Raw genomic sequence first — 22,860 nt, forward strand, 5'->3', positions numbered from 1 at the left:
CCGCCTCTTTGAAGCTTCACAATTCGGGGTCTTTGTTTGAAATGTTTTCCCACTCGTAGCGGCATTGTTCATTCAAAAATTTCCTAGAGGACGAGCCGTTTCCAAATCAGTGTTATTCTTTTTTTCTAGGGAACAGCAGGGAGTGTTTAAGTATTGAAGATCATGTCCACATCCAATGCAGTCACAGTACATTTTATAAAAACTGGGTCTGAGTTGCCGCTAATTTGGCTGAACAGAAGCTAATTTATTTGAAGGGAAATATGTCGTCTGGGGAATGGAACTCATCAGCGATGCAGATGATCAGTGTTGTATTTATACAGCAGAGTTTTAAATCTATGATTATATATTTCAAGAAAAAGTATAAAAACCAATATAGATTTTATTTATATACCAACCAGTTTCTTTTTCTTCCTTCTAGCCAAGCAAAAGTATAACATGTCAGACGCATAAAGCAGGGTTACAACAGAGGTTATAAGAACAAGTATTTGTATATGTTCCTATTTAAAGTTGTCAAACTGTAATCGCACTTGTATTACAAGATAGTAGCTGGCGCAGTATGTTAACATTGCGTTGATTTTTAAGTTGGCATTTGGATTTTACAGTAATTCACTTCTGAACATGAACTGTCCATTTTGGTTGTTTCAAGCCCACTTTCTATCAAAATATGCTGGAAATACTAAAGCCTGGACCAGATGGCATTCATTTTGTTTTGGCTGGACAAGAACGTGCCAGAAAGATCTATAATGCCTTTTTTAATTTATTTTTCCCCCTGCATGTCAAGACTAAACAAAATGCTGTTTGGCCCAGGTTTGACCCTTACTTTTTTTCTTGTTCTTTTCTTGTCATTTTCTTTCTTTTACTGGCTCCCTGGCCTTTGTTGTAGGAAGGGATACTGTTATTTTCTCTTACACTTGAAAAAAAAAAAAAGCAAGTCATAGGAGGTATTATTTTAATCTATGCAGGATTTTTACAAAAAAAGAAAAAACTGTTTCTGTGGAAAAAATAATTATATTTTTATGTTTGGGATTCCTCTGTCCCCCACTTTCTTTTTCCCACCTCAGTGAGAAACCTGTTGAACTCAAATCCAATGCCTTTAGCTATTGCAATTTTGTGTACTGGTTTAGTATGCGAGCTTGGCTGTGTGTGTGTGTGCGTTCATGTGCGGGTGCATGGATGTGTGTGTATAGATCTGATTTTATAACCAAACACAGATGGCTTTAGCCATTTTCTACTTAAAGCTGGAGGCCACTTTTCTCATAGGAATTCCTCTGTGGGTTTTGCCAGCCCAGTCAATGTCTTCATACACTGGTACACTTTGTAAGTAGAGGTCAGCGCCTTGTGTTCCCTACACTATCTTGTACTCAAATGTAAAAAAGAAATGAATTAAAAAAATATCCTAAAACGAAAAAAATAAAAAATTTAGCATTAGAGAAAATTTTTAACGATTTGCTACTCATACTTATTTATTTTTCTGCCCCTTTTGCTTAATGTTTCTTTCCTATTTTGCCTTTTTAATGAGCACCGTTTTATGAAATAGGAAGGTGTAAATGTAACGGGGTTGTTCAGGATGAGATTTCATTGTAATTAGTAATTAATATTAATTCTAACTTGAAAGAATCCAGGGTAAGATGAGGGGTTTTTTTGTTTTGTTTTTTTCATTCAGTAGGAAAATGTTAACACTTGCATGTTTCTATTTAAATACAAATGTATAAATTGTAAATATAACATTTCTTTAAGGGTGAATTTCTACTACAGGTTGACATTTTTATTAAATTTAAAAATGCTGTAAATATACTTGTGAGATACTTTATGCACATTTTTTTTCCCTTTGGGATTTTTTTTTCCTTCTTCCAAGTGGTTACAGATTACACTCCTAGTCTGTTAACTCTGTATATCAAATGCTTTCTCAGTCCTTTTTCTAACTGTGCTGGTATTCTTTGTCTTCTGCTTCACTGTCTCAGTATCACGGTCGCCGCATAATCATTAACGTCTCTCGATCCAAGTGCGAATATTTTGTCTTCTCTGTATTTGATATGGAGCTGTGTACTTTTTCATGAAGTGTATATTGTTGATCTCATGGGATGGATGGATGGCATGTGTACAGTCTGTTCTGTAAAACCATGTCTGTTTCTTCCTCAGAGAGAGGTATATTTACTATGTGTCCCTTTTGAACAATTGGTCCAACATGTCTTTTGAAACAGAGGTATTTCTCTACACATCAAAACCAGTTGTAGCAGTTTATACAGTAAGTTGTATAACACCTTTTTTTCTAGAAGTTGTCTCAGAGCCGAGACCAGCAGCATACACTATGTACAATAATCTAAATTGGATTAGTTTTAAGAGAACTGATGATAGAGATACTATATATGATGGATGCAATATGATTAAAGGTACTCATTGAAGTTTGATCTTCAAACTTAGGTAATGTAATTTAAAAGCATTCTTGTGAAGTGAGTATTAATTGTGACTAATAAAAGTCTGTCCTGAATATTCTTTGTATTTTGCCGTATTGAGAATAAAATATATATGGATATGTTTAATAGAGTGCTGTTTCTTTTCTTTTTTTCCTTTCCATCAGCTTTAGATTTTCTACTTGATGTAGTTTAAAATAACTGATGTGTTTTGTGTCTTAACAATTTATAAATTTCTCTTTCATGTTTTGCCTTCGGAACTCTTAATTCATCTGGCATCAACGACCATGCTCTGTTCAAAGTCCCTAAAATAAATGACCTTGCTTTCCTTTTCTGATGCTCCATTTGAACCTTGGCAGGTCCTCCTGGACCACATGCTGTTGCCAGGTCAACAAGCAGTTGAACAGGTGTACTTAATGAAGTGAGCATCAGTTAAACAAGCACAAAACAGAACTGCCTTCTCTAAAGAGTGCATTCTTGCAGGGAATGAGGGCTTATTTTAGTGGACTTTTTGACATATTTTTCACCAGGAACCCATCATGTTGCAAAAAATCAAGCACATCATAAAGGTGGTGATCGGAGCTGTTAATTTAGTCGAAGCCAAATGTCTGAGTCATTGTCAATTTAACAGCATTTTTGCTGATGTCCATGATACCCATGGCCTTACTATCCCACACTGAAGTAATATTTATAAGCTAAGGGGCCCTGCGGACGCATTTCTCTGCGATGACACGCTGACTGAATGTGGAAAAACTGAGACCATTGTTGAAATTGTTCCTATTTTTTCCAGACATCTCAGTCTGTTTGTTAAAAGTCTGGATGATTCACTAAATGCAAATGTTTTCAGAATATCTGTGTACTTCTTTACACAGGAAAGGAACATTTTGGAAATGTAATTATGCAGTGGTCTTTAGTGGCTTGAGCTAAATGAGATCAAATGATACTGTATGTGGCTTGCAAACTAAAATGGGACTAACACCCATCTAGACTGAAGTGTTTCCCCCCTTAAAACAGTTTGCATATTTAGAAATAAGGTAATCTTCCTTGTGCAATCTCAAGAAACACAGTCTAAAAAAGTTGTCTGTGGTAGTAAAGCATAATGAACTCTTGCAATTATTGTTTGTTGTTGTTTCCAAACTCAATATCAGAATGGCAAATCTTGCTAGAATGAAAAAGATAAAACACCCTAAATAAATACAAATACACACAAGTTAGGTCCTGGAGTCACAATATACATTACAAAGTAAAAGTACCCATCTCTCTTGATAGGAGGAAACCTTTCTGCAAACACTTGCAGTTTGAAGTAACTCTTGTGTAATTTACAAAGGCAGACAGATTGGCAACATGTTGCCATCAGTCTGGATGAGTCTTTGTCAATTAGCACAACTCAAGGAGATTCGACTCGGTGCTTGTATGCTTGACAATTTCTCTCTGCAGCAAAAAATCATACCCGACGTGAGATAACTTGAGCTTATTGGATAAAACAGATATAGTTTAACTTTGAGGACATAACTTGCAGTTGAAAAAGAGTTCTAAATAGCAGTATATGTTGTTGCAACACTCAGGATATTAGAAAATGTAAAAAAAAAAAAAAATCACAATGATATCATATTGTGAGTGACGTATTCTGGTCATATTTTGTGGGGTGACTGGTGACTCCCACATCTAGTGAAAATACTTGCATTAAGCAGTGATAATGAACCGTCGTGGTGTGTAATCAGAGAGTGGTGAACCACATATGAAGCTGTATTTGAATTATCCAGCTCTAGTCTCTTTTTACACAGTGTGACATTATTTTATCAACCCTATGTAGTGATGTGTACACCACAGATGGCTGCTGACCCAGGACAAAGCCTAGGCTTCATTCCACAGTGAATGAATTGCCACCAAGTGGCCATTAGTTGCTATTGTCATTGCTGTTATCCTGTCCTTTTTTTTGCTATATTATCAGTGGATTGCCACTTCAGTTGATTGTTAGTCAGACCATGTGACATGCACAGAGGTGATGGATAACTAAAAAGAGACACCCTAAGTGCTTCATTTAATCTTTAATCAGGGAGTTTAAAGGAACAGACAGAACAATGTAGAGTTTAAGGAAAAAATATTGACTGTAGCGTTAGCTTGAAGATAGTTTATAGAATTAAACTATGCTGAATGGGGTCCATAAACTAAATATACCTTTACATGTCCATGAATATGCCTTTATGGAGCTTACAGTAACTAATGCAATCTGAGATCATACAGTGTTTGTGACTCAGTAACAAACGACATCAGAGTAACCTGACTTTCCCTGAATATCTTCGCAGTGAGCTCATGACATCCCAAACCACCCAAATTGTTTGGCCTCAGTAATTCATGTCTTTCAGTAAGATTTAAAAAAAGGTGCCTAGTTAATCTTTCTGTGCATGAAACAAAAGTAGTTTATATAGCTTTGCATGGCAGAGCCTCTTAGAAATGATTAGCTCCTTTCAATCCACATTGCTCTGGCCTGAGAACATTAACTCTTTGTAAAGGCAACTTGCAACATTTTATTTTTATTATTTAGCCACATTTTAAACATTTGTCGCTTCTTACAGATAATTTTATTTTCAAAATCGTTTTATATTTGAAGTTTAGCTTCAGCTTTCTTGCGCCTCTTTCTCTTTCTTTCTTTCGTTCTGTCTGTCTGTCTGTCTGTCTCTTTTTTTTTTATAAATGAAAACAATACAGGGAAATTAACTTTTCCACTGTTCCGCCATTAATGTGTTCTGACCAATAGGATGTCGTGCATTTCCACCTCGCCCGCCTCCCGCCACGTCTAATTGGCCACCTTGGTCCTCCGTTACCTTTCATTCGCTTCTCTCTCCAGGGAATAAGGTAAGCTGAGTGCGGACGGAGGAAAAGGAAAGCTCATTACCAGAGGTTGCGAGACACGCCAGCTAACCATATACAGGTGAGCCGTCCTTGTTAGTTAGTTAGTTAGCGTAACTATCACTGATAAACGAAGAGGAAACCCACTGAAGACAACAAACCAGGAGTAAAGCTACAGTTTGAGGACCGCGAAGGAAGCGGGAATCAGCAGGTACGTTGAGGGTAGTTTAGGGTGGCAGCAGGTGCATCCAGTATCGCCGTGGCTGCTCAGTTTCGGTTGTCAGCTGTTAACCTGTTGGCTTATTAGTGAAAATGTTCGCAGAATACCTGTATGACAGTGACACCTTACAGTCAGACCTCTTGTTGCTGTTGTACAAGTTGTTTTTTGTGTCTGTGGGAAGTTAAAGTGTCCACGAATAAGCTACAGCTGGTCTCAGTTCAGTTTTATTACTGGGAGGTGAGGTCAATAGTAGGATCTGGTGGTATTTAGCAAAGCCCATCTAGGCTGCTTATATCGCTACTTATTTATTTTGTAATACTTAATAAATGTATTATATATGTATGTGTGTGTGTAAATTAGATGTAATTCGTAATCTATACCCTTAACCTTTAAAATGCCATAGTTTTCCTTAGTTTGTAATATGATGAGGTTTTATTTGCGTTAATGTTAGCAGCTTCTTATTAATAGACATTATTATTACTGTTCATGAATGTTAGGTAACAGTGGGAGATAATAAGCAATATCGGAGTTGACAGCTGACTGATAAGCTTGTAATAGATACTGAGGACTGGAAAGAAACAACCCTAAACCCTAACTACTGTTATCACCATATTAAATTGCTGTGTTGTACCTTACTTACTCATGCTTTGGTTGTTGGTTGAAACAAATCAAAACAATTAAAAAAAACATAGTGCTGTCCTGCTCTAACCTCACTTCATTGCCTTAAATTGATACCTAGCGCTCAATTATGCACAAGGAGGGAGGGAGGGGTGGGGGGGCTTTTTAGCTAATGAGTGGAGTATGTTTTATTTAAAGGGAAACTAGACACTGGTGTTTTGTGTTGGAGCTGAAACTGAGGCACTTAGGCTGTGAGGTTGGTCAGATGGTGGGAGCACACTGGCCTCTCTGTGTGCTGTTGTTGCCACTGCTGGAGGATGCCATGCTTGGGGCTGCTGACCTGGCTCAACCCCAGCTACATCCACAGAGCCTGACCTGACAGCAGCACGCACTCAGATATTTGGGTATAATTATGTAGGCGTAATGCATGCAGAGAGATGAGGGACTTAGCCCAGAGGTGCTTGCATAAACACCTGTTGATCCCAATCGGCAGCTAGCATGTGGCAATACAAATATTTGGTAATGGTTGCATACAGGTGGCGGCTTGGACTGTAGCCTGAGTAAGTGTTGTTTGCAGGAAGTATAAAGAAGAAAGAAAGCCGGAAACCAAAGATGGAAGCAAATAGCAGAAGGGTAGCGTTATAAATGAGAGTAGGGTCACAAAGCCATGGGGTGTAAATGTAAACTTAGACTGGGTGTTGAAACCTGATCTCAGTCTTCCCCTCTCTCACTCTCTCTCTCTCTCTCTCTCTCTCTCTTTTTTTAGGGACAAAAAAGTAAAGTATGTAATGTTGTAGGAATTCAACCCTGCATGCGGTATGTTTTTGTTCGACCTGTAGGACATGGTCATTTTTATGTTTATTTTTTTTCCTCGAGCGGTGGAAAATTACTCACACTGCAGCTGAACGTATGTAGTTTTGGATGTTTAAATTCTTTTTGTGACCTTTTATACAACCAACCACTGCAAGATTGAAGCGACTGGCTTGGCTGTGGGCGTGAGGTTATAGTTCACATAGGTTTCAGATTATTTCTGTAGAAACTGAGGTTTTTGTGGTTGATCCAGATGAAATGGGATTACACAGAAAATCTCATTAAATTTCAGAGACAAAGCAGCTGAAAGTAACAGAAATCTTTAACACATTACTTAACAGCGCAGTAATTAAACCATTATCAGCCTTACTTTGAACTTTGCACGAGGCATCATAGTGAAATAATGGCATAAGATGTAGCAGGAAGGTCTCTAAGTTGTAAATCAATGAGAAGCCTGTTAGTTTCTGTTAGCCTTAAGTGGATTGTTTACGTGATGGAAGTGCAGGCTTGATGTAATATACCTTTTGCTTTGAACCTGAATGATGTGAGACTGATGTGTGAATGGCATTGTTGGTTCCGGGAAGATAAATGTATACCGCTGTGAAAGAAAAAAGTGATATCATGAATGAGTCATAGGTGTTAAGTTCACTGGCGTCTTTTGATGAACGAAAGGATTGACGCAGGCATGCTGTAATCAGCTATAAGAAAGAAGTTTAAGAGCATAGTAAGTGGGGATTTTTTTCTAGGGATTTTTGGTCAGTAGGAACTTAAATATCACCATATTTTTTGCGAGAAATAAAGTACTCTGAGATTTTATTGGAAGTATGTCACAGGTAATACTGCAGATAAAATGTGTGTTTGATTTGTCAAAATAGATATGTGCCATATCGAACGAATTCACATTTTCTCTCAGGGAGAATTTGATCCTTTACAACTGTGTTTCGTGACATGTTTTGGTAAGCTGAGGTGGCCCGGTGGTTTCTTTTTTTTTTTTTCCATATATTTTTTTTTAATTTTTTTATAGTACAATACAAACAAATGTTGAACACCCTCACATTCACATACCCATCCATACATCAAACCTGCCTACATCACATTCAAATGTAGAAATGAGCATAGTTCTCACAGTAATACAAAAATACAATGGGTTAGGATAGACAAGATTTTCCCTTCCTTCCCTTCTTCTTTTTCTTCTTTTTCATAAATGTCCTTCACCTCCACTCCCTAAAATATCCATATATGGCTTCCACATATTCACAAAGTCCCATTGTTTGCCCTTGGCAATATATGTTCGTCTTTCCAGGCCTAGAGAGACTGCAATTTCCTTCTTCCAGAGTCCCATGGAGGGAGCATCCATACTCTTCCAACATAGCGCAATGGCTCTTCTGGCTTGAAGTAGTCCATAGTCCAGTAATTTAGTTTTTTTTTCCGATTGCTTAAATTCCCTTGGATATCCGGTGGTTTCTTTTGTTTCCATTTCAACATCCATGTCTTTGTGTTCACAATAACGCAAACCGGTACCAATTATTTGACAATTCCAGGGTGGCTGCTTTCACCCCGTATAGAGTGATTTGTTTATCACAGAAGGAAAGATTTGGGAAAAGTGTAATCTGTGCAGTATCTCAAATTGTAGCGGTCCACGTCTGGCACGTAGTAACCAAGTATAAAAGCAGTGCGTCATTCATTTTAAAAATAAAATGAATCAGAATGTGTTTGTTTGAGGTAAAAGCGAAAACATGTTTGCTGACCAAAGTCCTCAGACACAATGTTATCAAGATTTTAGGGGTAATAAAGTCAGACTTTATTACCTTACAAACTGGACCACTAAAGTCTGACTTTATTACCCAGACTTTATATCTGACCTTATATCATCCAGAAAGAGGTTAGTCTTTCTTAAAGCGTGGGCACATTGTCATGTTGATACTGTAACATATTAATTAAACCCTAGTTAGAGCTGACGTTAGGTGTTATAATGTTTAGTGGTCCAGTTCGTAAGGCTGTTGAAAGTCGTGCCCTTGGGAAGGTCGGTGTGATAATTGAAGAGGATTTTAGCGTGCCTCTGTGTTTTGTATACGTATTCAGATACGCTCACTTGCACTGCAGTGACTTTCACGAGGTCCTGATGAGGAAATCATGGCAGATCAGTTGATTTTTCTTTTATAGCTACCTAAAGTAAGAGCACACAAGAGGAAGAGAAAAACCTGCTTGTAGGGTGTATTCAAGCCCAAATTGCCCTACATGATTAATAAGTAATAAACTAAACAAGGGAAGTCTGTAGGTGTTGTTATTAAGTTGCACCAGACGAGCTGCAAATGGAACATTTAGATACCAAGGTTAGATGCATAACTGGTGTTGACTTTTTTTTTTTTAAAGCATGCTATTATATGATAGACACTTAGGTGAAAATGTCCTTTTGCCTTTAGATGGTTTCTGTGATGTTGGGCAATATGAGGAAACTTAAGGACTCTTCATGATCATATACCTAGTCATAGTTTTGGATACCCTTTCTCTTTGTTTTGTATTGAATCTTTTCTTTAGTATAAAGGGTATAACAATGGTAAAAATGATGGCTGATCACATGTAAGTCTTTATTTTAAATCATCACTGTCTATATGCATGCATACATAAAGATGAAGATCGTCTGAGCGCCCTTCACTTTGACCGTCATCTTCTCTCTCCTTATGCATGGATGGCCTTCCAGACATTTGAGGGGGTCCTTCACGCTCCGTGTTTGAGAAACAGGCAAGGCTGTCCCCATCACCATCCAACAGACTTAAACAGATGGAACCTTTTCAGCTCTTTTTGCTTTCTTTTTTTCCCCTCCTCGTTTCCTGTCTTTTACTCTAGGGCTCTGTTCTGCAGGCAATGACAGGGGCTTATTTACAATGGCTTTGACAACTCACTTGTCTGTAGTTGTGAGCTATGGTCAGATCCTCCTTCTTTTGTCAGAGGAGCAGAAAACCCGTTAAAGTCCTACATAATGGACGGACATGAAGAAGAAAAATGGCTGCCAGTGGTTATTACTGGCTAGGGCGAGACCCCCCTTTGGGGAAGCTGAGAAGTGTGTTCGGTTATGTGTGTGCCTTCCTACTCTGGTGCTCTTGCAGGACCACTCCTGCTCTATTGTTTGGACCTATAAGCCCCTCATTGTTATGTGGTAGTGTCATATGTCATGAGTGCATTTTGCATGTGTGTGGTAAAACATGTGCGTAACCTACTTGTATGGGCAGCTTTTAAAAATACATCCTGAATCTTTTTTTTCTGCTTTTTTTAGGAGCTGTGTAGATAGAATTGTAGCAGCACATAAGATAAAGGTCTTTTACCCTCACAAAGTATTTAAAGGTGCCCCGTGGGGTTGTCTTTTATAAAAACAAAATCAAGGGGCATTTTTTGTTGTTTCAAAGTTGTGTTGCAGATTTCTTCCTCTCTGTCTCTGGATCATTGCTGGATTTTTTTAAATGAAAACCCTGAACTTGTTGATAGATTGAACATAGTTGCATGCATGTGCATCATTGTTAGCATACATTAGACAAATAAACACTACAAAAGTGCTGACATGATGACACACAAGGGCAAAAACTTCACTGGGTACTTTTAATTAGAAGACATCGTGTTATTGCCTAAAAGCAGATTATTCTGTAAATATTTGAACTGACCAATTTAAATTCTGCATAAATAGAGAAAATAATGCATTGCGTTATTTGTCAAGAACAACACATGCAGCAAATCCATCAGGACAAATCCAAATCCAGCACAGCGCTGGACTTAAATGCTGCACACTGATCACGGATTATTACTTTACAGTTGTAAAATCTCTAATGAATGACACTGGGATTACGCTACTGCTTTTTTCACTGTGGTTTTCACAGCGGAGTATTCAGTAAAAGGCAGGAAGGCGCACAGTCTGTGGGGTGTGTGCTTGGGTCTGTGCCGTACCTGCAGGTCTGCTTTAGGGTCCTCTCAGGTTTCATAGCCCCTGATGAAAAGGTGTGGGTGAGGGGTTGTCAGTGAGAACTGAGCTGGCCAGGGACGCATTAATGTGGCTGTGATATTGACTAATAAAAGAGGCCTTTACAGCTGTCCGACATGGCTGGAACTAACCGCTTGATGTCTTTTTTGTGTGTGTGGTTGTCCAGTCAGTGCTGACATAGCTTCAGCACGTTGCACACATCAAAATGATAAATTAGTGTGGGCTAAAGTGATTGTACAGTGGATTGTTTAGTTGACATTCTGCAATAGAATTATGATTTCAGTCATTTGTCATGCAAAAATAAGCCTCTCTGATGACAAAATTTATTGCTGTTCTCTGTTTCATGCCAGTGTGAAATTAATATCTTTTTTTACGTTTAAAATACTCATGATTAAAGGAAAAATGAGTATAATCGTGAGCTGCCCTTCTGAAGTAATTTAAGACAGATTTCTTTTTGATTTTTCTCTGCCAAAAATGGTCCTGTTTAATATTACATGCAATCTGTCTTATTCCTTTGGACCTTTCAGACTATTAATATGCTATCTGACTAGAACAGGCCAAGCCACAAGACAAATATTAAAAAAACACAACCAAGGCATATAGTCAGTATGTAATAGTATATATAACAGCACTGTGAAAAAATACTGTTTTAAGTATTTTTCCATCTTGAATAGCTTTTTTTTTTCAGAGAAGACATTAATGTTAACCCCTGTAGTCACTTCACTCTATTTTTCTGTACCAGGTTACAAAGTCCAAATTGAGTTGCACTGTTTTCTAGTGAAGTTTAATCTCTGTGTGATTTGTTTTAAAGTCTTAACCCCTCCACACCGTCCTCCTCCTTCTCCTTACCCCCTTTTTCATCCCCCACTTTGAGGTAGGAAACCTGCACTGCCACTTGCAACATGAGCCCATTGTGATCAGTACCCCTAAAATTAACCACGGTGGTAAACTTGGTTCTGAGAAAGACTATAGAGATTAGGAATCGCTTGGCTCCTGAGTATGATAATCAGCACTATTATGTTACTGTATGTGTTTCAAAAGCAGGATAATTAGAAGTTAATACCAAGTATTTCACCTTGGCAGAGGCATTGGTATAATGTGAGGCGCATGCAGAGGTGTGGGTGGCACTCTGTAATTATCAGGACATTAGACACACATTTGTTCTTTTGATACACCTTTGTCATGTGCTCTGTCAGTGAAACTACTTAGGCAAAGGTGGGACGAATGCAGAAAACTCAGTTCATGTTGCAACAAAGAAATACTGTACTCCAGATAAAATAATAACTCTGCTTTTAGTTGTTTCTTTTTCATTATATAGTTCTCTGCAGCATAAAGAAAACTTCTCAGAACAAAAGCGCTTAGCCAAGATTACTTAGTTTGAGAGACTTATCAGCCTGTTGAGGGAGCAAATTCTTTGCTTGTGATTGCATTATGATGGGAAAATGGGCTTTATACCAGCTGTCTATCTGGGGCTAGTAAGCAAAGTGCTGTGACTATAACTTCACATGGATACTGTGGTACCATGTGGTTTTAAATTTTAGCCGAGACGCTTGAAGTAGTGTATAGACCTATCAGCTACATTTGTATTAGTATAATTTGCTAACTGTAGATGTGTTTCTGTGTATTTTTATTTGTTATTTGAAATGCCCAGGGACTGCAGATGGAAATTAGCTAGCAGCTAAATCTGGTATAATGCACCTCCTCTCTTAGGAGATTAATGTTTTGTTCGTTTGGACATGGTCCCTGACAAATAAAGTGGAAAATGAAATGAAACTTCTGCTCCTGGAAGGAGAGGAACAAGGTTCACAGATGTTTCATTGGTTCTGGCTCGCGCTCGAACATGCGGTCAGCCCAGCTAGTTGCGGGAACATCAAGCAGGCACTCCTCGCCTTTTGACTCACATAAAACTGCTAGACTCGGAGGTCATGCATGCGGCAGCCATCTTTCTCCACAAACGTCACCTGTCTTTCAGGTTTCAGAGTTGAGTCCCGGCGTTGGTGACAAAACACACAGTCTTCAGGGTCAGTCAACGTTGTTCTGGTGTGGAGAGTCCCCAGGCAAAAGGTAGGAAATGCCTCGTGCTGGGCCTTGTTGCACAAAGAGAACTCACAACTTCCTGAGGACAGGGGTCTACAGGAGATTTCATCTTCTTCTTCTTCAGCCTACACACCAACTGAGTGGTGGCGTGATATTCTATACTGTGTGTGTTGTACTGAGGGAAACTGTCACTGCAGTCATTTCAAAAAGATAAATGATCTACTTCAGGTATGCATCAAAACTGAGGAAGTAGGTATCACTGGAAGTGTTTGGTACTGGTTTGTTTACTATGTGGTCATGAAAAAATATGTGGAGCATGCTTAAAGCTGGGAATTAAGAATTAAAAAAAAAATCTGTCATTAAGCTGCCCACTAGATTAAATGTACTTTGTGTGCATGTAGAGTGGAAAGATGATTAGCAGGGGTGAGGAGGTCAATTTACGGCTTGCTAGATCTGTTGCAATAAAGTGTAGTAGCATCTGATCATGGGTCAGCTTGAGCATTTTAGCTTCTGTTCTTTTTGTTAACTACCTTGAGAGATGTGATCAAACCACTTGTTTGTTTTGTGTGCTTTTAGGCATTTTCAGTTAGCAAGTTAGTATTTTAGGAAGCAGAAAGTTTATTTAGTGTGGTGGCTAAATTGCTCTAATCTTGGTGTCTCTGTACCTGCAATGTTTATGCACGAAAGTACTTCTTTAGATAAACAGGAATTTAAAGTCAGACACCAGATGGTTTCTGACAAGTAACTGCCAAACAGTGAGGTGGTTTCTAGTCATGTTTATGTTCCAGGCACTTTATTCACTTGGTTACTATAGCAGATGAACTGCATCCTTCTCAAAAGGAAATCTGCTGGAAACCCTCACTTGTTTTACACTTTAAGAGGAAGGAGTAGGAGACATGAGTGTAAATAAAGAAGAAAGAGACTGAGTGACATTAGAGCCTGGGATGCCAAGGCTAACAAATTATAGAAATTAAAGGAATAGTAGATTAAAGGGATTAAAACAAGTGATTGTGAAAAGAATAAGTTATCAATTTTTCTGTTTAACTACCTGATTAATTGACTGAGTTACTGCTTGCAGCTCTGCCCGTTAGTCAGGCTCTGGTAAGGGGCCTTCATCTCTCCTTGGCTTAATCCAGTTGTTCTATCAGGGTGGGTAATCCTGATAATTTGCACTCATTGAGCGAAAACAAAAATGTGGAGAATGCTGGCCAATTTAATTTGCTCATTTTCATCTGCCATTTGGAGGGTGTTAAACTGAGCAGGGAGGTCACAGTGGCCAAGTGGGTTCTAGATTAAACATTCAAATCTCCTTCCTCAAAAATATGCTTTGGATCAGATCTGTTGTTCAGTGTCAAGTTGGAGGCAGAGGGAGAAGTGCATATTTACTGTTTGCCCACACAGACTGCCTCTATCTGCCTTCCCGGTTGTTTTGCAATTCAAATCTCCTAATGCAACACTGAGCAAATTTCCCCTTGTTGTCCTTGATGAAGCTGCTGCTCTGTATCTGGACTGTCCTTTTCATGCATCTAAAAGCATAGTGCCAGGTGAAAAGAGGGAGATTAGAGGCATGTCTGCTACTTTCATCATGCCACTTTAGATAGTGATCAAACAGTTTCTTATACGTTTTCCTTTTTTATCCTCATGTTTGTTTTCTCCTTTGTCTCCTTCCTTTCCAGACTTAATGTCACTGACATGCCCAGCAGCAAAAGCTCCATGCGTGAATGACTCCTGTTGTCAGTAAGCTTTTGCCACTGACTGCAGTGACTCTGCATTTATGTGCTCTTTGTGGAAAGGAATTCAACAAAAGCAGGACAAAAACATGTTATTCTACTGGCAGAGTTTATTGGTTAAATATTTTTTTTTGTGCCTGTGACTGGATGCAGGCTTAGTTTAATGGACCGACACAAGCACAGGTGTGCATTCAGGGTGGGTGGAGCCTGTTAGGTAACCAAACTAGGGCTGTAGCTGAATATTTGAATGTTGAGGTTCGTTCATTGCATAAGTGCATGGATGGAAGTTTCAGGATTTGCGTGTTTCTTCTTCTTTTTTTCCTTCTTTTTTTATACATGTGGAGGTACATGCAGTCTTAACTCTGATGCCTTGCTCTCATCACTCTGACATGAAGCCATGATCGCTCTTCTTCACTTCATGTCATAGTTACAAACTTAGCGACTTTTCATAGCGCTTTAGAAAAAAAAGCTATCAAAGGCGTTTCTCACCCCAGGCATGCCTCTCTCTTTTCCTTTGTACAATTTAGAAAGCTGCAACACCCAAAATAAGTGTGTGAAAGAAGAAAATTACAAGCATCCTGTTGCTTTTAACTTTATCCCTGAGCGATAATTTCACTTGTGCATTTAGCCAAAATCACAGCACAACCATTATCTTTATATAACATGTGTACAGCGATTTTTTTTCTTTCCTTTTTTTTGTGAGATGACAACGCAGTAAAAAAAACATGTGACCCGAGCAGGAAACCCACATTTATATTTGTCAGCTGGACAAGCTTCAATAGAAGTGAATGGGGAAACGTGGTAAATATTTATTACTTGAGAAACTGCTGTTACAACAACTCGTGGGAACACTTCTTGTTTTGGTGTGTTTGAATGACAATTGACAATCTTCCAAACTCGAGTTACTGAGTGAGCAAAAACCTTTGTAGGAGTGTGCAGTGCCCTTCCTTGATGCTTGGAACTCAGCAATGAGGGAGTGTATTTACTGTTAGAGTCTGGAATGCAGGTTTTCCCTCAAAACCGGTCTCTGAAATGCTTCTGTTATTTTCTGTGTTCTACAACTGTCCATTCACTACTGGTAATTGCCTCACATTATATGGGTACAAGGGAGCAGTAAGGCCAGACCAGGAATGCTGTTGTCTTGGAGTGCCGTTGGTCATTTAGTACTGTAACCTGACTTTAGCCACTCCAGGAGGTTGAACAATTATGAGAGGGGAAAACACCCATTTCTACTTATGTCCTCGGAGTGTCTCAAAGGTAATAGGATAGTGTGTTGATGTGAAAATCTACGATCTGTGTGGCAGCAGATGGATGGGGATGAGATTTTGGCTTTTCCATGACTGCAGTAACAAACCTTATAAACCTGAGGCTAGACCCGTAGTACGTCCCTGTGTTGCTACTAAATGGCTGACATGGTTCTTAGAAGAAGGGTTGGTAAATTCTGATTAATCAAATAACTAAATCTAAAGTGTGCTTGGTCTCTGCACTAACAGTCATAATTGGTGCTTAGGCATCTTTGCAAATATTCGCCATTGGCACATTGTTAACCTGGCACTTCTGCCCATGTATATTCCCTCAGTAGAGGATTAAATATTTAACGTCATTATGTAATCGGTATTGAAACTAAAACTTTGTCCTTATGATATAACAAAGCTTCACTACAGGCTTGTTTTTCCTGTCTGGAGGTGTCATGAGAACTTTTGGATTGCAAATCGAAATTAAGCCGCGCTGAGCACAGTGGATAGGAAAATGGGCAGTCCCTTTTGTTTGTATCAGAGTATGCCAGATATAGATGGTCTAAACTTATCTTTTAAATCAAATAGTGACCTCATTGCTTTGCTGAGGGCTCACAGTTCTGTGGTCTTCTCTTATGCACTTTTGTATTTGACCAGGAAGTGTCCCGCAGGCTGCCTCTTATCAGATGTTCACGTACTATCTACACAGGCCAACAGGTGAGCTCACTGCCAGTTTAATAGTATGAGTAATATTTAGATACAGCAGTTTAATTAACAACTTTTGTAAGAACCGTGTAGAAATTGAGAATTTCTTCCAGTGGACACTAGAGCACAAGAGACGCCATTGCGAACTAACCATTAACATAACTGATAACTGAATTCTCAGAATGGCCTGAGGTCGGGATGTGATCTGAAAGAAACGACAAGTAAAATTGGGGTTTTGTGTAATGATTATAACAGCCTGTTTGCTTTTACCTGCAGTACATGTTCTCGGTGCTTATCAAGCACATTCCTTGTGCTTCTGCCAAGCTCCCAATCCAGCCAATCAGCCTGCGATAACGCACTAAGTGCCATGTCACCATAAAGGGTCAGGTGTTTGCCCCGCTGATCAATATTGTCATGAGTGTAAAGTCAGCTATAAGAAAAGAATCTACTTACGTTTGCTAATTGGCACTACACGCACGTAGTAAAGCTGAGACTCATGGGAATGACCAGTATTTAGTTGTAAACCAAAGCACTGGATTTAACTTTAAGGTAATCATGGCAGTTCACTTGTAGTCATTTAAAGGTAGCCCAGCTAGTAGTTGATGAGACATTTTGCTGACATCATGATGACTTGAGCACAACGTGTTAGAGATTAGATTTCATAATCAGGGTTTTTGCCCCAGTCCATTCAACGGAAGAAAATCTGCACTTACCCTTAATAATAACTATGTGAAATAAGTAGTACTTCTAATGCTCAATCTATTAAAGTTTAATTATAGAAGCAGATATGTGAGTTAGGCTGAGGCTGCTACTACATCTGACATGTTCTGCAGTAAGGATTACTACAGGAATACACACCTAAATTAACTGTAAGCTCCATGCTTTAAAATCAGAGTTAATTAGCTTCTTAATAAAGACCAGGAAACTGGGGTTACACTGATTTCCATTGTAAACCCTCAGAGAGAGTTAGACTGCAGCTGCTTTTGAAAAACCTGAGAACCAGGTCATATCATGTAGCCTTTGTGCTATAGAGAAGCCCATTAACAGCTTTACCCTGGGTTTACCAGCATTAATGCATTTTATGAGTAGTGTATTATATACTGTCTAGGTGCAGATGCATAGCGTCTTGCATAAGGATTTCCAAATCCTCTGCACTCTCTCTCTGATTATTTTTAGTTTTTGTTTTCTTGTTTATTTCTTTTATGTTGTTCATTAGTAACACATGTCCTCACGTGGTCTTTCCTGAAGATAGTATTTACTCTTATATTGGCATATATTCTTATTTGCTCTTTTTGGTTTGAAGTCGGTGTTCATACCTTGTCCATGACATTGATAGTGTAAGATTAGGGATTGGTCTTACAAGAACAATACATGCTCTGTAAAGTCACTTTCTCTCCAGGAAGTCTCCACCTCTGTGAATTCACGTCCTCATGGTGAAGCCACGTGGTGTTGTAGCCCCAGCAGCAATGTCACCATGTGTGATATCCAGTGTTTGTTATGTGTCTATAGTCAGACCACAGCTCGTTATGTAACATGGCAGAGATGGTCTTTGCCACCAGGCGACACTGAGCTCACTGGTAGAGAATGTCAGCTGAAGACGTGAAAGTGGTCAGTAAAACGTGGCTACATTGTTACTGGATTTTCGATACTCAATGTAAAGCTATTTAGGTTTCAGTATATGTGATCTTTTATATGTGTGTATATCATAAACAGAAGATGTAAGCATGCATGTCTTAATAATAGTTGTGGTGTAGGTATTGGCACCAACAAATCTGTGACTCTTGGATGTCAGATGTGAGTGTTTGATTTTGGGATGGAGAAAACATGGATGAAGGGAAACTGAGTCTCCCCCCCCCCCCCCCCCCTTTAGTTAATAAGTAATAAATAATAATAAATAATAATAAAAATAAAATAATTGGTACCCTGCTTGACGAGTTGAGCGACACGTAGTGCTTAAAGAAAAACAGAGCTGAGCTGGATGAAGATCAAATTATCCTCCCTGTTTAGACTGCTAACAGTGTCTTCAGTGACAGCTGAGAGATCAGGGCTGAGCTGTGAGGGCTGACACTCAGGACCCAAGAAGAATAGACAACTTTTTTCTTTAAAGATAACTTTTTTTATGTAATGAAGGAGTCATTGAGACTTTCCCCACCTCTAACCAGGAAGTGGGTCATTTGTTATTGTGCTTTTTTGTGGTGTTTGTCTCAGCTTCCTGTAGGGACCAGTCTCTTCTTTCTCACATGCTGTCGCCATGGCTCCTTTGTTGTTGATGGTATCACACATTTACAATCACTTTTTATCTGCTGCCCTGCAGTGGTGTCTTCTGAATATTCTGAATATCTTCTGAATATTCTACAAATTAATTCCAAAATATTCAAAGTGGCATGCCCAAACAAAGATTGTCGTCTGCTTAACTGTGATGAAGGTAGGGGTCATAATTGTTATTCAGCAACAACATGAAAGCATGCTGAAAGCATCCTGCCTTGTATCGGTGGTTCAGGCTGGTGGTGTAAAAGTGTGGGGGATATGTCCGTGCCACACAAGCGTTTTTTTAAACACCACAGCCTACATTGAGTATTGTTGCTGACCATGTCCGTCCCTTCATTAGCATAATGCACACATCTTCTGATGGCTGCTTCTGGGAGGTTAATGTGTCATGTCAGCTCAGATCATCTCAAACTGCTTTCTTGAACATGACAATGAGGTCACTGTACTGAAATGGTTTTTCACAGTCACCAGATCTCAATCCAATTGAACACCTTTGGGATACAGTGGAAATTGGATTCATGGATGTGCAGTCAACACATCTGGAGCAACTGTGTGATGTTGTCATGTCAATATGGAGCTAAATCTCTGTAGAATGTTTCTGCCACCTTTTTGAATCAGTGCCATGAAGACTTAAGGCGATTCTGAAGAAAAAAGGTGGTCCAACCTGGTAGTAGCATAGGACACCTAATAAAGTCTGTATCTAAATGATCAGATTATCTTATCAGGCCACAGGCCAACATTTAGTTTATTTAGATATATTTGTAATTGGCTGTTTACTATCTTTTTACATCTGGATTTTGACCTAGGTCAGTATGTTCTCAGATTTTATTACACATACCAAAGACTGAAAAGGATATGGAGCTGAAATTATGAATTTGCACGGCCCATTTTTAGACTGAGGCTCCATGCAGACTCGCCTTCACACAAGTAAAGCCCAATAGTCTGTAGGCTCTTACTATTCTAGTGCAGTGGAATTCCTACAGTATCCAGTTAAACTGACCATGACTAGATCACATTGCAAAGCCCTGGGGGGTCTTTAATACAAAAGTAATTGTCTTCTCAGAGGCCAGTTGAGAGTAGTTTATCATTCTTAGAGGCCTGTACTCATTTTTGAGCCAAGTGCTGCGAGGCACTATGCAGTTCCTGGTTAATCATTGACCAGGAAGGATACAAAATAACTTTGGTGCATGTTATTAATATACACTTATTGCCCTTGTTGGGTTTTCTGTGTGTCTCATCTTTGGTGTTTACGTAAGCACAGCTAAACTAAAGGGATGTTAGTAATTTGCATCTATGCAAACACAAAAGGAGTGTCATAGTTGCACAAACATGCATTCAGTGTTTGGCGTTGCAAACATATTGCTTTGTTTTTTCTATACTTTATTTTTGTTAAAACAACAACAACAACATGAAGTGGACTCAGTGTTGATATTGTCAAGTATTTAGGCCAGATCAGGGCAGGAATGCAGAGCTTATTAGAGTGTGACAGCTTGTCTTGGTCAGCTAGAGATTTTAGCCACTGATGTGAGCACTGCCCAGCAACAGTTTCACAGTTTCTCTCCGCAGCTCTCACTGTTTAATCATTGTGGTTCATACATATGTGTGTCTGACACACGCATACACAAAGAAGTACACTGCTGGTGCTAATGATAACACTGCATGGCAAGCCCCTTTCCTTTTCCCGCAACCAGCCGCTTTGCTCTGTCAGAGCTCAACATACATCCACTTCCAGCTTTTCAAATACGGCTTCCTCCCTGCTTCTGTTTGATTGAGGACAATAGAATGATGCCCTGTTGGTCCTCTGGGAGGCTCTTGTCCAGAAGTGAAGTCATGTTTCTAACTTTTATTTTAATTTGAGCTTGTGTTGAGTCTCTTTTGCCTCCCTGGTAGTTAGGTTTTGTGGATTTCAGTGAAAGGGAATGTAGGTTAAAGCACTATGCGCATATTTCACTGAGAGTAAGTGAAGAATATCTTGATGTCTTGATGAAGGCCTTCACGAGCCAAAAAGTTCTTTGGCTTCTAATTTTGCACATTGAGTCAAAGCTTTGCTCTGTGAGTCTTGGTCTGCTTCTCATCAACTTAAATATCTGTCATTTCTATTTGCTGTGGTTGAACTTTTCTCAGACGGAGTGAATGTTCTGCTCTGCAGGAAGGCTCTGCTCAGTGCTGCAGCTGATATATATCCAAACACAGTGGGAGTTGTGGGCAGTAGTGTCCACATACAGCCCAGGATTGGTTTTCAAACTGCCAATCTGGTGTGCCTTTCTTTTTGTTTTTGTCAAAAGGATCACAAATGTGTAATTAGTATAATCACCAAAGTCAGAAGAAAAAAAAATGATGATAATAATAAGATGTAATGATTTACTGTTTGTGATGGAAAAATCTTTTTCACCAACAGCAAGACAGCAGAGCATGGAAATCGCTTTCCGTAGTCCTTTATCACCCAAGTATCATACAAGTCGTTTGGACTTATTTTTGTAATTTTGTAATTTGCAAAATAATTAGAATTTTCTTGCTAGCCTGAAATTGTTGATCAACTATGGTAATGTCAAGCTGATGGTAAAATCTTAATGTAACTTCTTCCCTTGGTATATTGGTGCTGATGTGGTGATGCTTATCATTCAGCAGAATACTGCAGTGACTTCCTGCGTGTTAACTGCAGGCATATATAAAAGTGACTGTGTGATGTTTTAGTGGTGGTGAGAGAAACAGCCAATGTGGCGGGCATACTGGTGCTTTTACAGTCATTTAAAGAGCACTTGTAAAGTGGGGCCCACCACCGGGAGGGTCAACAGAAATCTTGACGTGTCTACAAAGGTTCAGAGGTTTTGTTGACTTTACAAAGATAAACCTTTTGAATATGGCTTAGCTATGAGCCATATCTGTTATAGAAAGCTGTTAAGTTCATGACAGTGTTAAATAGGACTCATTTGCGGTGGATTCTGGGTAAACTAAGTCCCTTTTCAAAGTTAAAAACTATGCAGACACATGTCATTACTCTGCTTTGAGGACTGTAGCAGAAAATGCTTGCCTTCTGGAAAAATGAGACAACTGCAGTGACATGGTGCTGGAAAAACACTTATTCAGTATTCTAATTAAGAGCAACAGTACCAACAGTAGTTTGTGGGCTCATAACAGAAGCATTTGTTGCGGTCTGTCTGGGGGGGTGTCCATCAACCAACCTGTTGTCATTTTTCTCAGAAGATGTAGCAGGGCCAGCAGGATTAACCGTTTTAATAGCTTCTCCCTTCATATTTGTCTTTCTTTCTTTTGATCTTCTTGGCATCCTCTCTTTTTCTATTTCTGCCTTCTGAGAGTCATATCTGTTTCTCAGAGACTTGGTGGTCCAGTCTCGTGGCTTCATGGTGAAGGTCACGCTGGAACACGTAATCACCAATAAAAGACATTAAAAAAAAGAAAGAATTTAACACCCCCCTCCCATACTTCATTCCTCCCTCTCTAGATCAGCCTAACCTCTCTTCCTCTCATTTGTTGGTTTTATGAATCCCGTCTTCCTAACAAAATAAAAACAAGCTCCTCCTGTGACCATTTCTTTTAAACATAAAAAAAATCTGCTTTTTGAATAGCCTGCAGTTCTTAAATTTTTTACTCTCCCCTCCATCTGCCATGATATAGTCCTAGTCCTAGTTGCCAGGCAGAAAGTGGTCATGAGCTTGTTTATGCGTAACCTCAATATTTAAGGTCAACCCCTTTCATGGATTTCTTTTGTAATCACGTGTGGAAATTGCTTTAAGCTCAAATCTAGCTCAACAATTGACCATTCAACATACTTGAAGCCAACTTTGCTTGCCTGTTTGCTTTTTTAAGTGTTATTATAGTCAATTTTCTCAGTGATAATGCTACAGTTTTACATGCTAATGTTTCTTTCCTTCTCTCAGCATGATCATAAACAAAAGTTAGAGTACATTTACAACAGGTGGAGTCAGCCAGCAGTGAAATTACTAGCACATCGTGGATGTGGCTGACAGTAACAAAGATCCCGCAT

The 22,860-nt window shown here is 39.1% G+C and overlaps 1 protein-coding gene across 2 annotated transcripts in view; it reads left to right on the forward strand.

Annotated features, from left to right (window-relative positions):
- Window positions 1-5,263: 5,263 nt before the first annotated feature.
- shroom1 (shroom family member 1) overlaps window positions 5,264-22,860 on the forward strand; it is a 31,936-nt gene continuing 14,339 nt past the window's right edge. Inside the window, exon 1 of one of the 2 annotated variants that reach the window (XM_006784980.3) lies at window positions 5,264-5,472. The gene's annotated coding sequence lies outside the window, so the exon portion shown is untranslated. The remainder of the gene's footprint in view (window positions 5,473-22,860) is intronic. The other variant, XM_035905269.2, reaches the window with a different exon arrangement.

This window comes from Neolamprologus brichardi, chromosome 10 (genome assembly GCF_056152115.1).
Source record: "Neolamprologus brichardi isolate AB-2024 chromosome 10, ASM5615211v1, whole genome shotgun sequence".
Lineage (NCBI taxonomy): Eukaryota > Metazoa > Chordata > Actinopteri > Cichliformes > Cichlidae > Neolamprologus > Neolamprologus brichardi.